Source organism: Hippopotamus amphibius, chromosome 4, assembly GCF_030028045.1.
Source record: "Hippopotamus amphibius kiboko isolate mHipAmp2 chromosome 4, mHipAmp2.hap2, whole genome shotgun sequence".
NCBI lineage: Eukaryota > Metazoa > Chordata > Mammalia > Artiodactyla > Hippopotamidae > Hippopotamus > Hippopotamus amphibius.
The window spans coordinates 33996724-34014870 of NC_080189.1; the positions used below are offsets into that span (position 1 = coordinate 33996724).

General features: G+C 36.8%; 1 protein-coding gene across 14 annotated transcripts in view; it reads right to left on the bottom strand.

Annotated features, from left to right (window-relative positions):
* The window catches only part of ST7 (suppression of tumorigenicity 7), a 262062-nt gene that overhangs the window by 153373 nt on the left and 90542 nt on the right, over nucleotides 1-18147 (bottom strand). Inside the window, exon 1 of one of the 14 annotated variants that reach the window (XM_057731590.1) lies at nucleotides 16733-16806. The exons of the other annotated variants lie outside the window; for them this stretch is intronic. The gene's annotated coding sequence lies outside the window, so the exon portion shown is untranslated. Of the gene's footprint in view, nucleotides 1-16732; nucleotides 16807-18147 lie in introns of those variants that run through there. 14 annotated transcript variants of the gene reach the window in all.

Here is an 18147-nt window from a genome sequence, read left to right on the forward strand (position 1 = left end):
ATTTATAAATCATTCAGAATTCCCAACAAGAAATACTTACACTAAAGGAGTTTTGTGTATATGTTATATACTCACACACACATATATTGGATTAGCTACATCCTGAGTTGATAACCTGGAAATGAAAAATCTACTTTCAATTTTACTACAGATTTATCAAGATAGTTTCTGCATCTTTGCATAGTAATTCATTTTTTAAATGGGATCTGGGATCTTCTGAAATTCCCTCAATATTTCTAAAGAAGATGAGGAATTATTTAGTTATAGGAATCCCCTGTAATTCATAGAGCAACTGTTCTAGAAAACTCTAAGGACTGGGAGATGAGAGGATGAGTCTCCTCCAGCTCTCTTTTCACATTGGCTCAGGCCTTAGCCCTCCAAACAGGCTGGGGATAGGAGATGGCACACAGCAGAGGAAAGCACAGAAACACACCTTTCCTTCCCTTACTTCTTCTTGATGTCCAAGGGAGTGGCCACAGGGGACAACAGTGGGCTGCATGGAGAGGCTCAACTTCTCAGTCTCCGCATTAGTCCAAATGTCTTACTTAATTTGGGAGCAAAGAAACGCATAGTCCCTACATTATCTAGCTTCCATTTCAATCCATCTCCACTCACCTCCACTACTTTATTTCTGTATGTAGGACTTATGCCAGGGAACAAAGTAAAAATTGTCACCATGATGAGTTCAATGGGTATATAATGTATATTCAAAATTATAAATTATAAACCTTCAAGCTATGGATACTTACATACCTAAGCAACAGGAAGGATACTGGTCATTAAAATTTTTCAAGGCTAGAAAAGATTTCAATAGATTTGCAACATGTAATTATTTTCATCATTATTCTTCATAAAAACCCTCAGGAAGGGATAAGAATTATTCTCACCCATATTAGCATACCACTGGTATCACCTTCACCAAGGGATAATTTTTACATGTTCACTATCTTGGAATTAAGCTGGAAAGAATGGACTAATTATACTTAAAATCATTAAATTCACTTAGTAACCCAAATTGTGATATCATCTCATAGTTTAGCTGCAATACTAATCAATTTGAAATCATTCTATTAAGTTGTACATCTGTACCAAAAAGAGTACAAATGCAAAAAGAGCATTATTCATCACAGACTCATTACTTACTGGTAAACAAACATGTCAGCTAAGTACAGCTCACTGTCTTAAGAGGAGCCAAATTTCCAATTTTTGAAGGGGTTCTAACTAAAACACCATTATTTATTTATTACCCAGTGCTGGTTTCCTTAACTTTACTAGATAGCATTACAAAGGTTTAAGAGGTTTAATCTCTCAAAGCCTTATGAAAATAAAAGCCTAGATGGCCGACAAACACATGAAAAGATGCTCAACATCACTAATCATCAGAGAAATGCAAGTCAAAGCCACAATGAGGTATCACCTCACACCAATCAGAATGGCCATCATCACAAGATCTGGAAACAACAAATGTTGGAGAGGGTGTGGAGAAAAGGGAACTCTCCTGCACTGTTGGTGGGAATGTAAGTTGGTACAACCACTATGGAAAACAATTTGGAGGTTCCTTAAAAAACTACAAATAGAACTACCATATGATCCAGTAATCCCACTTCTGGGCATATACCCAAAGAAAACCATAATCCCAAAAGAAACTTGTACCATAATGTTTATTGCAGCACTATTTACAATAGCCAGGACATGGAAGCAACCTAAATGCCCATCAACAAATGAATGGATACAGAAGATGTGGCATATATATACAATGGAATATTACTCAGCTACAAAAAGGGATGAGATGGAGCTATATGTAATGAGGTGGATAGACCTAGAGTCTGTCATACAGAGTGAAGTAAGTCAGAAAGAGAAAGACAAATATTGTATGCTAACTCACATATACGGAATCTAAAAATGGTACTGATGAACTCAGTGATAAGAACAAGGATGCAGATGCAGAGAATGGACTGGAGAACTCAAAGTTTGGGGGGGAGCAGGGGGTGAAGGGGAAGCTGAGACGAAGCGAGAGAGTAGCACAGACATATATATAGTACCAACTGTTAAATAGACAGCCAGTGGGAAGTTGTTGTATAACAAAGGGAGTCCAACTCGAGGATGGAAGATGCCTTAGAGGACTGGGATGGGGAGGGTGGGGGGGACTCGAGGGAGGGTGGGGGGGGAGTTGAGGGAGGGAAGGAATATGGGGATATGTGTATAGAAACAGATGATTGAACTTGGTGTACCCCCCAGAAAATAATAAATTTAAAAAAAATAATAAAAATAATAATAATAAAATAAAAGCCTAGTACTTTACTTCATTATTTGAAGTCTCAGTGTATCAAATGGCTTTTCTTTTCCATGTTAACAATCAGGCCTGGCCATTCACAATGTGTAAACTGCATTATGGTCTATCAGACTAGCTCATGGTGTATGTGTGGAAGGAGCCCAGAAACACTTTGGGTGTGGCACTCTTCCTAACTGTAAAAGCACTACCTATGAGGAAAAAAGACCAGCCATCTAAACTAGATACTAGATTAATTGTATATAAGAAACATGTGGACTTCCTAGGTGGTGCAGTGGTTAAGAATCCACCTGCCAATGCAGGGGACATGGGTTCGATCCCTGCCCCAGGAAGATACCACATGCTGTGGAGCTACTAAGCCCATGCGCCATGACTATTGAGCCTGCACTCTAGAGCCCGTGAGCCGCAACTATTGAACCCATGTGCCACAACTACTGAAGCCCACGCACCTAGAGTCCGTGCTCTGCAACAAGAGAGGCCACCGCAATGAGAAGCCTGCACACCACAGGGAAGGGTGGCCCCTGCTCGCCGCAACTAGAGAAGGCCCGTGTGCAACAACAAAGACCCAACAGGGCCAATAAAATAAATAAATAAATTTATGAAAAAAAAAGAGAAATGTAATAACATCTACTTACAAAACCATTAGAGTATAAATTCATAGAACAGCCAGTTTAAAGCGACTAGTATAAGTTTTTTTTCTTAATTTCAGAAGCATTAAGGTCAAAATTCCAACCAAGTAATCTGCTGACAAGAATTTTAACTATATTTTTTCCCATAGTGCTTTGAAACTATGCTTTTTAAAAAATTTAATGTCCTAAGAGAACCATATCTACTTGAGATGGAAAGTAAAGTCTGAAGTTAGCTCCTGACTGATTCCTAGAAGCTGAGAAAAGTATGTGGGTTTTTTTTTTTAATTTGCTTAACAAACGTTTGTATGGAGCTTACTATGGGCCTGACACTGCTCTACGTTTTACAAATATTAGCTCATTTAATCCTCATAGTTACCCTATGCAGTAAGTACTATTATCGTTTCCACTTCATAGATGGGAAAACAGGCACAGAGAAGTTACGTGACTCACTCAGTCATACAAATAGTCAGTGGTAGAAGCAATATTTAAACCCAGGTAGCCTGGATCTGGATTTTGTGCCCCTAATCACTAACACACTGCCCTCGCTCCATAATATGCTGCCTTTCTTCATGAGGATCAGTGATGTTTGGCTGCTTTAGGCAGTTTTATTCAATAATTGTGGACATTTCCAGGGGGATAGAAGCATGAAAACAAAAAGGCAAACAACTTATCTGTCCCCATAAAGTATGTGTACGGTTTTTCTATCATTCATCTGAATAGAGTTCTACCTTGCCACGTCCCAAGGTTCTTTTTACTGGAGTTGTACATTTTTTCCCCAAAAATACATGTTATATAATATAGTATAATTTGTATTTTCACTTACTATATCAAGGATAGTTTTCCATTTCAGAACACCCAGCACTAACTCATTCATTTAAAATGCTGCAACATTCAACATAATAAAAGCCATTTACAACAAACCCACAGCCAACATAGTACAAAACTGTGAAAACCTTCCTGCTAAATTCTGAACCAGACACAGATGTCCACCCTCAACACTTCTATTCAACATAGTTCTGTAAGTCCTAGCCACAGCAATCAGATAAGAAAAAGAAATAAAAGGTATCCAAATTGGAAGAGAAGAGGTAAAACTGTCATTATATGCAGATGACATGATACGCTATATAGAAAACCCTAAATACTTCACACAAAAATTTTTAGAATAAATGAATTCAGCAAGGTAGCAAGATACAAAATTAATATACAAAAATCTGTTACATTTCCTTACACTAACAATGAAATATCAGAAAGAGAAAGTAAAAAAAATAAAATAAAATCCCATTTAAAATTTGCATAAAACAATAAAATACCTAGGAATAAACCTAACCAAGGAGGTGAAAGACCTATATGCTGAGAACTATAAAATATTGATAAAGGAAACTGAAGATGATTCAAAGAAATGGAAAAATATCCCATGCTTTTGAATTAAAAGAATTAATATTATTAAAATGGCCATACTACCCAAAGCAATCTACAGATTTAAAGAGATGCCTATCAAATTACTCATGACATTTTTCACAGAACTAGAAAAAATAATCCTAAAATGTATATGGAACCACAAAAGACCCAGAATTGCCAAAGCAATCCTGAGGAAAAGAACAAAGCTGGAGGTATAATGTTCCCAGACTTCAGACAATACTACAAAGCTACGGTAATCAAAACAGTGTGTAGTGGCACAAAAACGGACAAACAGACCAATGGAGCAGAGTAGAGAGCTGAGAAATAAACCCATAGACCTAATTAATTAATCTGGTTAATTAATCTTTGACAAAGGAGGCAAGAATACACAATGGAGAAAAGACTGTCTCTTTAGCAAGTGGTGTTGGGAAAGCTGGACAGCCTCATGTAAATCAATGAAGTTAGAACGCTCCCTCATATTAAATACAAAAATAAACTCAAAATGATTTAGTGACCTAAATACAAGACATGACACCACAAAACTCCTAAAAAAGAACACAGGCAAAACATTCTGATATAAATCATACCAATGTTTTCTTAGGTCAGCCTCCTGAGGCGATAAAAATAAAAGCAAAAATAAACAAATGGGACCTAATCAAACTTAAAAGCTTTTGCACAGAAAATGAAACCATCAACAAAACAAAAAGTCAACCTACAGAATGGGAGAAAATATTTGTAAATGATGTGACTGACAAGGGGTTAATATCCAAAATATAACAACAGCTTATACAGCTCAATATCAAAAAAACAAATATTCCAATCAAAAAATGGGCAGAAGATCTAAATGTACATTTCTCCAAAGAAGACATACAGATGGCCAACAGGCACATAAAAAGATGCCTAGCATCACTAATTATAAGAGAAATGCAAATCAAAATCACAATTAGTTATCAGCTCCCCCTGGTCAGAACAGCTATCATCAGAAAGTTTCCAAATAATAAATGCTGGAGAGGGTGTGGAGAAAAGGAAACCCTCCTACACTGTTGATGGGAATGTAAATTGGTGCAGCCACTATGGAAAACAGTATGGAGGTTCCTTAAAAAACTAAAAGTAGAGCTACCATATGATCCAGCAATCCCACTCCTGGGCATAAATCTGGAAAAGATGAAAAGTCTAACCTGAAAAGATACATGCACCCCAATGTTCATAGAAGTACTATTTACAATAGCCAAGAGACGGAAGCAACCTAAGTGTCCATCAACAGATGAATGGATAAAGAAGCTGTGGTATATACATAATGGAATATTACCCAGCCATAAAAAAAGAATGAGGTCATGCCATTTGCAGCAACAAGGATGGACTGAGAGAATATCATACTAAGTGAAATCAGACAGAGAAATACAATTATTATATGATAACACACATATGGCATCTAAAAAATAATACAAATGAATTTATTTATAAAACAGAAACAGACTCACAGGCATAGAAGCATAGAAAACAAACTTATGGTTACCAAAGGGGAAGGGAGGGAAGGATAAATTAGGAGTATGAGATTAACAGATACACACTATTATATATAAAATAGATAAGCAACAAGGATTTAGGGCATAGCACAGGGAACTATATTCAGTATCTTGTAATAACCTATAATGGAAAAAAATATATATACACATATATGTATAACTGAATCACTTTGCTGTACACCTGAAATTCACACAATATAGTAAATCAACTATACTTCAGCTAAAAATAAGTAAAATGAAATTAAATGCTGCAATAGCATTAGATTGTGTGGTGGCCTAGGGATGTGGTCAAATAGCCTATTGATTTCTCTGAGTTTTTTTTTTTTTTTTTTTTTTTTTTTTTTTTTTGGGGGTACACCAGGTTCAATCAACTGTTTTTATACACATATCCCCATATCTGAGTTTTTTTTTTACTGAGTTTCTTTTGCTTTTTTTCCAGGTCTCATTCCAGTAACCTGCTTAAAATCCCACCCCTTTTCAGTCCTGTTCTTCAAAGACTCAAGCTTATCCTCAAGGCTCCCTGGGGGGTTCCAGCACCGTCTGCCTGGACTTCCGAGAATCGTAAGCCTGAAATTTTAAGTTATTATACTCCCCTTTGCTTCATCTCAAATTCCCTTTTGCAATGGCCTACCATGTGCCCTCACTGCCTGAGCCCCTCTTTGGTCTCTGGTCTTGATCTGACACACTTCACTTCCTTCATCCACACCTGAAGCTGGATCAGTTGCAGTGGCTGCATCACTTTCCCAATTCTGGCTCCTGCCCACCTGCCTTGCTCAGCTAAAGAGAACTATCTCTTCCTGGCCAGATGCCAAGAAGTGACAAATCAAGCTCAATCAATAGGTGGTAATTAAACTTCTGCCTCAAAAGCCCAGCTGAGGTTGTCAATGGGATTTCTCAGTGGATCCCTGCCACTAAAGTAAGGATGCAATTTTATATTTAGTTTTAAAATTTGAACTTTTTCCAACAGGATTCTTAGAGAAAACAAGAAAGCGTGGATAAAGGCAATAGGAAGAGTTGTTTTATGGGGAAAAGGGCAATAAGGGAGGACTTGGCATTTCCAAAATCAAAATGCCTATCACTAAGTAGATTGTAACTAATCTTCATTTCTAGGTAAGCTAAATAGAAACACTAACTGAAAAGTGATGTAGGTCACCTTCAAATATAATCTATTCTTTTGCTTTTTCCTTCAGTCTAAAATCTTTAAGCAAGCCATTTAGAAGATATAATATTACAGAGGAACACCAACTGAGGGGAATAGGGTGAAGCTTGAGGGCCAACTTCAGTGGCCTTAAGTGGGAAAAGTGCTGCTTTCGCTCGCTGACCTATACCATGTTTCTTTTAAGACTGCATTAATATGAATATGCTTTCCTCCCCCACATCCAATCCATATCACTACCCCAAATAATTATTCCTCTAGGAAATGTGAGGATGAAAATAATAATAAAAAAAAAAAGATCTCCCATTAAATAAGAACTACTCTGCCAGTAACATTAGCACATATGCTCTCACTTTAAAAATAAGAGGTTGAATTACTCAGTTAAGTATATTGAACAAACTGTGGAAGAGTATTATCCTGCTGGAAAACTCTCACTCCTCACTCTCACACAACTGCTGGAGATTTCCAGTTAGGTCTAATGACCAGTAATAACCACAGCCATACAGACAGTCAGAAGTTTCTGATTTACCTAAAGTGGAAAATTGTTGCCAAGAAAAAGCAAATGGAACACATAGTGTAGTATGTTCTGCCTCTAATGCCTCTTTCACAGGCTGAACATGACATCTGAAGAGCATGACATTTCATTCAGCTTGCTCAGTGATAACTTTTTTTTTTTTTTTTTGGATGGACCCAGAGAATATTATGTTTAATGAAATAAGTTAAAATGTGATAACTTTTTAAAGATCTTATTACCAGATCTTTGCTCAACTCTTGTGTGCTGATTGGATTACTGAGCTCCCAGCCCAGAGCGACCTTGTCTGTTTACCCACATGCATCATTCAAATATGACTTTCTATGCTTGCCATGATATGGAAAAGGTTGGGAAGCCCTGAATTAATCTTTGTCATCTAGGGCTTATTTTGGCATAGCCCATATTATCATATGGTGTCTTTGAAGAATGATAACATGTTTGAGCTGGAAAAGACCTCAAATTACCTCTTCCCAAATGGGGCTTCTCCAAATGTAAGTTCCTTAGGATATTAAAAGATGTTAGTTTAATGGGGGGGGGGTGGCAATTTGAGAAACACTGGGTTAAAGTTAAGCAGATGTTTTTTTAGCGCAGGATGTCTCAGAAGCTTCCATATGCTGAATATACTGTGACTCTCCAGAAGAGGAGTGTAACACAAAATTTATGTTTATTTAAGACTGGAGCCCTAAGAATATCTTTTTTTTTCAATTGTGGTAAAATACATATAACAAAAATTTATCATCTTAATCATTTTTAAGTGAACGTTCAGTGGTGTTAAGTATATACACATTGTTGTGCAATTAATCTCCAGAACTTGTCATCTTGCAAAACTGAAACTCTTCACCCATTAAACCACAATTCCCCATTTCCCCCTCCTCCCAGCCGCTGGCAACCACTCTTAGAGTATCTTTAGCAAGTAATAATTCACAAAACATACTTTGGAAAATGCTGCTTTATCTCTTTTAATTCCCCCCCTCTTTTTATAAATGAGAAAATGGGACAGAAAATGCTAAGGAACTTATACATCACAAGTTAATAGTGAGCCAGGTCTAGAATGCAGGCTGCTGGACTTTCAGTCTGACCTCTTTTCACAGCAGGAAGAGTAGACTGCTGAAATAAGCTGATTATTCAAATTCTACCATCAACTGCTCTGAAAATACCTGGAATCCACCAGATGCATCCCAAGTAAAGGACTATTAGGTAAAAGAATTCTCCCTAAAGTCACATAAAGCCACAATATTTCAAACTGGGGTACACATGACATCAGGAAGTCCCAGTTTAAACATGCCATATCTTCCTGAAGCATGAATTGTAGTTGATGATTAAACAATAAATGAATATTTTGATATTAAAATAATCATGGATCTGCTGCAAGCCAGTATGTAAAAACTGACCTATTTTAAAAGGACTTCAAGGGAATCCTGTTTCATTAGAGAGGTCTATGACCCCAGCTGCCTATCCTTTCCCATCTTAATCTAGGGCTTCAGACAGGGTAGCAGGAGAAGCACTGCATGGAGGGAAAAGCCTAAAACCTATAGTAAGACCTGGGATACAGCTCAGGAGGAGCACCCTGGTAACCCATGAACCAAACTGTACTTCCACAGGCACCTGGCCAGTTCATGTCAATCCTGATGCTCTGATGTTCTTGTGTCTCTCAGTGAGCAACCTAAGCCTCCAGAGAAGGAACAAGTTAGGAGGATCTTCCAGTAATAATTAGTCAAAAGAGCACAAGAAAGGAGTGATATTGTCTGTTGCTAGACATCAAGTTTAGGATGAAATGGGGGGGCTGGTAGCAGAAGAGAAGGGTTGAAATACATATCAAGCTCTTAGTCAGAAGATCCATTGTGGGGTGGCATTTAAATTCCAGTAGCTACTTCCTCTTTTTGCAGATTCCAAATCCATAAAACTTAAAATAGTTATACTGTATGCCCATTCATTTTCACAATGTACTTATTAAAATTCAATTATATGAAATAACATTATAAGAGTGAAAATGAAAAACTTTTTTCCCTTTCTTCTGAAAATTATCCAGAGAGAGAAGATACAATCTTTTAAAAATAATTCTGCAGAAACAGGAAGGATAAGCTATTTTCCTTTTAGGTCTCTTGAGTTTTTAGATTTCATCCATATGCTACCATCACTTTCTAAGCTTTAGAAATTACTGGCAGATGTTCAAATATAAAATACACAGTGATAATTTTCTTGCCTTTATTTTAGCTGTGCCTAGGCAGCTGGCTTGAAGCCGCTGGCAACCCAAGAGCGAAATGAAGCAGCACAAAGCCAAGCGCCTCCTTGACTAACATCACGTGCCAGGGCAAGGTCGGCTTTGGTTCCACTTGGCATTTCCTTTTAACCTGTCTCAAAAGATCCCTTCTCAGAATCTCTGCATCAGTATGTTAATCCTGGCACTGGGTGCTGGGTACTCATTCTTCCCCCAGCTGCTCTCTGCTTCACATCCTCTAAAATCATGGTTCCCCACACCAACATGAAAGGCAAGCTGGTACATTAGTCAAAGACACAGAGAATGAGCGCCAAGTAAGGTGAGAGGCATGTGCCATGAATATTAATGTAACCCAGGCAATTACAATCATTACGATGGGAGCTGGTACACGTTAGTTACCAACGACACAGAAGAGGCTGCAGTTAACCTTGGTGAAGGTTAGGAAGCTCTGCTTAAGTCACTCAGAAGAAGCCTTCATTTTTCCAATTCAGTGAGTAACAACTCTGGATTCTCAGCTCCCCAAGACAGCCAGTCCTTTTCAGGAGCATTGCTAAATTCTCAAAATAAATTTGAATCTGCATTAACTGAAGATACCTGACATACTACAGATGGGTGGTGGTACAGTAGAAAAAACATAGGATGAAACAGTTTGTGAGAAAGTTAAAATCATTCTTGGAAGTTGCTGGTTAACTTATAAACAGCCTACTCTAACAATGTTTCAGTAAGTGGGATAAAATAATAGTACTAATAAAAACAATTTAGTACTGGATTTGAGCCACCACCCACCCTGAGGCAGAGAAAGCAAATGCTTTTTATAAAAGGAAAGAATAACAAAAAAGGAAAAAGATAAAAAAGCTATTCACACTTAAAATGTGTATTTATGGTAGGAATAGTAATTTACTTAAACGGGACCAGTGTCTTATAAACTGCGGTTATTGAAACCCACAATAATACATGACGTTGCCTTTCCCTCTTTACAGCATAAATGAGATTTCTTCCAAAGAGGCCTAAGCTATCAGACCTGCTAAATGTTTCTAAAAATAAAACAAAAAAAAAAAAAAACACTAATTTGTAAGAATAAAATAGAAAATAAAGCAGCTTTACCAGCTTCAAGAAAATACTACACACACTGTATCACAGCTCAGCCAACACCATGTCAATAAATATCTGTTGGATGCTAAATAAAATGTCACCGTGTAGAATTTAAGGGAATTTAAGAGAATTTATTAGAAGCCTCCTTGCTAATACAGTTGAAGAAAAGCACTGGAAGGTTAATACCTGAATCATCTGTTACGGGTCTAACAAAGAGTCTCTCTCTGACCAACCTTTTATCAGGCTCCTCTGAATCTTCCTCCCAACTAGGCCTCGACTTTTGGACTGGCATGTCTGCCTTTGCATCGCCCACTTTAGCAAGGATCCTATTAAGTAGGTTTAGCCAGAATCTCCACCCTTGATAACTGATCACCCTAAATAACTAACCAAATTCCTCATCCTCCACCATCCCCCAAGTGTTAGCTGATCACTCTGGCCAGTCTTCAGCAAGAATCCTTTTAGATCAGCTTAGCAAAGAATTGCCCTACCCTGTTAGTAATCTTCTATCCACCAACCCCCCCACCCGGCTCCTTGACTATAAATTCCCACTGTTCCCTGTTGTGATCAGAACTGAGCCCAGTTCTATACTGAAGTCTCCTTCTCTCTACTGCAATAGTCCCTGTTTTTACTGCTTTAACTATTGTCCAGCTCTGGTTTTCTTTGAGAGGCCTTAGTCACTGTGCCACTGTGGAAAACAGTTTGGCAAGTCTTCAAAATGCTAAACATAAGAGGTACAAGACCCAGCAGTTCCACTCATAGGCATTAAATTCCACTCGTAGGCATATACCCACGAGAAATGAAAAGGTATGTACTTGCAAACACTTGTACATAAATGTCCACAGCAGTATTATTCATAAAGCCAGAAACTAGAAAAAAACCCATATCCCCATCAAATGATGAATGGATAAATAAAATGTGGTATATCCATACAAAAAAATAATATTCAGCAATACGAAGGAATGGAGTACTGAAACATGCCACTACACATGGAAGGACCTTCAAAGCATTATGCAAAATGAAAGAAGCCGGTCACAAAAGACCACATGTTGTATGATTTCATTTGTATGAAATTTCCAGAATAAGAAAATCCATAGCAACATAGATTAGTGGTTTCCAGGGTATGAGGGGAGAGGGAAATGAGAAGTGACTGCTAAAGGGTACAGAGTTTCTTTTTGGGGTGGTGCAAACATTCGAAAATCAGATAGTGATGATGCTTGCACAACTCAGATATACTAAAAACCACTGAATTACATACTTTAAAAGGGTAGATTTATATAAATTATGCTTCAGTAAAGTGTTACTAAAAAACAAGTCATTTCCATAGGTTTGTTTGTTCAATAAGTATTTGTTGAGGGCCTACTATATTCCAGGCACTGGGAAAATAATAATACACAGACACGGTTCCTGCCCTCCCAGAGCTTACAGTTTTGTGGAGGAAGCCTGGGTTTAAACCCTGGTTCACAATTTACTGTACTCTTGTAAAGTATCTTACTTCCTCATCTATAAACAGGGTGAAAGGCAGTGCTCAGTGGCTGGCATATTGGAAGGGCTCCCTAAATGTTAGCTATTAAGTGACTATAAAAGCAAATTCTAAACACCGGAGAAAGAAGGAATATAAATAAAACAAGGGGGCTTAGGTTGGGAAGATGGAGGAAGTATCTCTTCAGAGAATGACATTTGGGCTAAAACTTGAAGGATCAGTTAAAGGTAGAAAGACTGAAAGAACTATAGACAAAGGAAGATACAGTACAAAGGTCTTGAGGCAAGGAAGAGCTTGAGGCATTCCAGGAACTGTGTGTGCTCAGCAGACACAAAGTGAGGGAGAGATGAGCAGGAGCCAGAATGTGCTGGGTCTTGTAGACCAAAGTAAGTATTTTGGGTTTTTTCTAAGTACAATGGAAAATCACTGAAGGCTTTTAAGCAGAAATATGACATGATCCAAATTACATTTCCAAAAGATCCCTGGCTGCTATGGGGGAAGAACATGCAATCAGAAGGCTACTGCTGTGCTCCAGGGGAGAGATAACAGTGACTTGGATTACACCTTGGTAGAGATCCTAATGACCTTAGCTGGGCTAAAACACAGAAATGAAAACAAGGATTTGTGGCAGAATCCCTTCCATTCTGTTCTACATATGCAGCCTGCACTGGATAGAACACCAAAGGAAGAGTGAACATGATGTAGAAGAAAGTGTACCATACCAGACTTGAACCCCAAAGCCCTTAAATTCCTAGTTCTGCTGCCAACCAGCCACGGGCAATCTTGGCAAAGACTTCCTCCTTGAGCCTCAGTTCCTTATCAGTATAATTAGAATAACAGCTCTACCTCACAGGGTTACTCTAAGACTTAACCGAATTATATGTCAAAGTGCCTGCAGAGTATCAGGCAATATGCCCTCTAAGTGCTAGTCAACTTACAAGATACACCCAAAAGAAAAACAAAGTACAGACTGTGATTAGTTATTTGTTTCTCTTTGAAGTCAAGTTGTTTTTTGTTTTGTTTTGTTTCTGTTTTGTTTTGTTTCAGTGAGTATGTGCTAAGCTTCTTCAATATACTTGGGCCTGTAGAGAAAACACGAGGGATTCATCTACTTGTTCCTTGGCACTTACTTGCTGGAAAACCCGTACAGTTGTTGCAGATAAAAGTCTTTTCCCAAAGACACATCTCTGGGGAAAAAATGTTATGTAAAGAAAATTCTTCCCTAAAGAAGCCCAGGCCAGGGTATGTATGAACCTAGAGAAAAGCAGTGAACATTTTGCTATAAAACAGGTATTTAAGAGATATGTGGCAAAGTTCATGGTAAAATTATCCTGTTTACATGTTTAAACTTCTGCTGAAATTAACAAATTATACCCAAATTTTAGCTGAAAAACACAACACTTGGTCTTGCTGCTGGTGAAGACACCCCTGTAAACAAGAGTCCCCACTTTTTCTGAAGTATATTTGTAGTAAGAGTACACCTGTGATTTTTCTCAAGTTAATTAAACGGTTGTAAAAAAAAAATAAAAGCAAATTCTTCTGAGACTTTTCTGGAAGCCCCTGATAGAAGCATATAAGGAAGTAGTTTTTTAATTACCTCAATAGTTCATTAATGTTTTTGCTGACTTATAATTATATCACGTTTCTTCCCAAAATTCTTCCAAGAAAGCATTAACTAAAGAAAAAGCAAAGGGTTATGTGTTTATTTACCAGTGTGTTGAATCAGATAATGAAAAAGAGAAAAAAAAAAAACGCAAAAAAACAAAAAACACCTTTCTCATATATATTGCCCCATAAATTTTTATCTTAAACAGAAAAAAACAGAGTTTTGCTCTATGGTTTAATAAAATACCATATTAAAAAGCCAAAGGTAGCAAAGCAAAAAGTACCTTTAAAAATATGCCATATTATGTTGATATAGCTATATTAATTACTGAATAGGAGGAAATCTAATGATTTCCTTGAATAGAGATGCAATGTTCTAAAAATTATTGTACTTCAAATCCTCTACACAGACACAGATACAGATTAATATAAATAATGCCTGTTGGAAATTGCTATAAAAGGCACACGTTGGCATAAAATTATGTCCCCTGGATGAAGGGGACACTGGAGGATAACAGTACCACAGGTATATTCTGAGTTTGTGTGTGTGTTTTAAAATCCACCTTCCTTGCAAGAAGCAAATTATGCTTCTACAGGAAAAGAAACCAAGAAAGCAGTAGATAGAATTATTTTATACAAATGTAAGCATAAAAATCTTTCTCTACTACCTCTCAACTGAAGGAAACACAAAGAACGCAAACAAAAGCTTTATCATTCTGAAAACGTTTTATCTTTGTCCTGGCTTATGGCAAAAAAAAAAAAGAAGAAGAAGAAATGGAACTGTATTTTATCATTTACATAAAATCATCAGTCATATTACAAAAAGGACTTTACACTCAGATTTTCTAATTCTGCCCAGAGCCTCAAAAGAGAACTGAGTGAAATAAAAAAACAAAAGCAAACAAAAAACACAGACACTTAAGATTCTATTTCCAGTTATTTTTAATTCTGACTGAGATATTTTTCCATGTACAAGACAATGCCCCATCACAGTATGCTAAAAAAATCAGCATACTCATACATAATGAGAGTCTCAGCAAAAGTAAAAAACAAGGGATTTCTTAACTTTTCTTCCTCTTGAAAGATGAAAAAACTAAAAATTCAGCGTTTTTGCTCTACTCTATCTGATCTTTTAAGTGGGAGAGTAATTCTAATTAAAATGACAGAACTAATCCATTATTTTGGCACAGAATAGATACACTAGGTTGGTCACAGGTGTGCTGGCTGAGCTCAGGATGTACCATTTCTTCCTTTGTCTCTTATGCTGAAGTCTATCCAATGTTTGATGTATAGAGTACATAAACATTCACTTTTTTCCTACAAAATATGTAAATCTGATTTAATATATCTATGATAAACTAGTAGGATTACATCTTTGGAGGAGACCTCACAGATTATTGTAGCCTAGAAAATTTAGCATATTTAAAATATGCTAGAAAAGGAAAAGAAAATAAACACATGAACTGAATTGCTATTGCTGCTTAGCATTCTAACAGGAGGCTAACTCTTTGAAATAAATTCCAGAGATTACTATGAAAATGTGATTGAATTTTATATCACAATGAGCAAAAGATTAACAAACTATCACCTTTAACTAACCAATACTGATTCTGATCTCCATGGTAGCACGTGCAATGAGCTCTCTGCTTAGAGGTTAAAAAAGTATAAGATAAGGTCCCTGTTGGCAAGATTACTTACCATTTACTATGGACTGAACTGTGTCCCCCTAAAATTTATACATTGAAGGCCTAACTCCCAATGTGATGGTATTTGGAGGTGGGGCCTTCGGGAGGTAATAAAGTTTCAATGAGGTCACGCGAAAGAAGCCTTCATGATGAGATGGGTGCCCTAACAAGAACAGACATCAGAGCTTTCTCTCTTTTAGGGGGAGGGGCATGGGTGCCATGCAAGGATAAGGCAAGAAAGTGGTTGTCTGAAAGCCAGGAAGAGAGTCCTCTCATCAGAGAAGTGAATCATTAGCACTTTGATCTTGGAATTTTCAGCCTCCAGACACTGAGAAATAAATTTCTGTTGTTTAAGCTACTCAGTTTGTTATGGCAGCCCAAGATGACTAATATTACATCAAGTCAGTGACAAACAAGGTATCCTTTAGAACAGAAGACAAACTACAAATATAATCTGGAAATGGGCTTGGATTCTTAAGCTTTGGCCTACATATTAATTTTCCAAGTGATAACCAGTGTAACAATTGTTTATTTTCTTTTTCTGTCATAGCAATGGCTACACATTTCCTTTTAATGTCAGTGTCACTCTCCAGTACCCACTCATATGTAATCCTCTATCTTCGCTTTGCCTATGAATCTGGACCTGCCAGTTACAGTACAACTTTAACTTATATTCTTCCTCTCTGATGTACAGAAGTAAAATTCAAACTCTCTGACTAATGTTTTCTGGAAAGTAGAGCATTTATATCTAATTTTTTCTTAATCTAGGATTCGGATCATTTATATAAGTTGTTCTTCAGGTATCTAATTATTTTATATCATAAATTATTTGCATCCAATACTTGTAAAAAGCATCTACTATCTGCTTCCCCCCCCCCCCCCCCGCTGCCCCCAACCTCCATCCCCACCACATACACATAAAAGTTGTACAAAGTGAAGCTCAAATAAATTTCAGCAAGGGGGCCAGTGAAAAGGCTGGGCTAATGGGCTTGAATCTTGTGAAACCTGCCCTCCCTGCTTCTCCTGTTAGTGAAAGAATCTTTAGAGCTTAATTGCATGACTGGGATTGCAAGAAAAAAAGCCAAATATTTGATCTGTCTCATTCCCTACCATCCACTCACCTCAGAGACCTGAAAACTCCATGTTCGGGAATTTCAATTCCATGATGCTTATAACTGGCTTCACAAGAGAGGAATTAGATTTCTTTTCCTATTTATCTATAGGAAAGGTAATATTACATTAAACATCTTAATTATTTAAAAATATCCTGTAAACTATCATTTTATAAGAATTGCTTTCATTATTGCCTATTAGCTTTCACACACACTTATTATTGTTGAAATTATGTTATAGGTTCTATTCCATTTAACACTACACCTTAAATGTACTTCCTAAGTGTGTACTCTTCATACTTTTCATTGTAATGACGATGAGATTATGTCATGATAATATAGCATCACTAATATGCCAGTTCCCTTTTGATGAACATTGAGGTTACTTCCAATCATTTGCTACTGCACGAAACAATAGAGTTCAACCATGGCATGAATACATATTACCTTGGAATGGATTCCTAGGGAGGATTACCAGCCCAAAGGGTTTTAGCAATTTTTCTAATTTTCCTGTGGTTTACCCTTTTTTTCCCCCAAGAGGAACTGTACCAATGTCTTTACCAGCAATGAACAAGTTTCTGGTTTCTTTTTAAAATAATAACATACAAATTTTGATGCAAATTTGCCAATATGAGATGTTTGCTTTTGTGATGACAGGGGGAATTACTTCAATATAATTATAAAATGATATCTATGTGATATAAATTTGAACAAGACCCTGATAGTGAATTATGACAAACATTTTTCATGTTCACTTTACTAACTATACTTCCCTTCATGTAAATTATCTGTTTTGTCCACTCATCTGTTAAAGTCTCAATGTTTTAGGGCTAAAAATAAACAAGCATTTTATGCAAACAGCCCTCCATATCCTTGGGTTCCCCATCTGTGGATTCAAGCAACCACAATTAAACATATTTAAAAGAAAGACTCCAGAGTTCCAAAAAGCAAAACTTGAATTTGCTGAGTGCTGGCAACTATTTACATAGTATTTACATTGTATTTATAACATTGTATTAGGTATTATAAGTAATCTACAGATTACTTAAAGTATATGGGAACATGTGCATAGCTTAAATACAAAGACTACACCATTTCATATAAGGTACTTGAGCACCCACAGATTTAGGTATCTGCAGGGGTCCTAGACCCAATACCCTGCAGATAGCAAAGAATGACTGTACTTTATATTCTTTATCAGTCATATTGGTGCAAATCTATTTCTCCACGCTGCCACTGTTCTTCTAAAAACTGTTACTGAACATACATTTTAAGTATTTTTCAAATCTATCTTTTTCTTTGTTTTTCTATTTCTTTAAATCCCCAAAAGATATCCTTTCACAGTGCTATTATATATTCTATTTTCTTTTAGTCTTTGTAGAACATATTTTCATTAATTCCATTAATTCATTAAGTTCACTAAT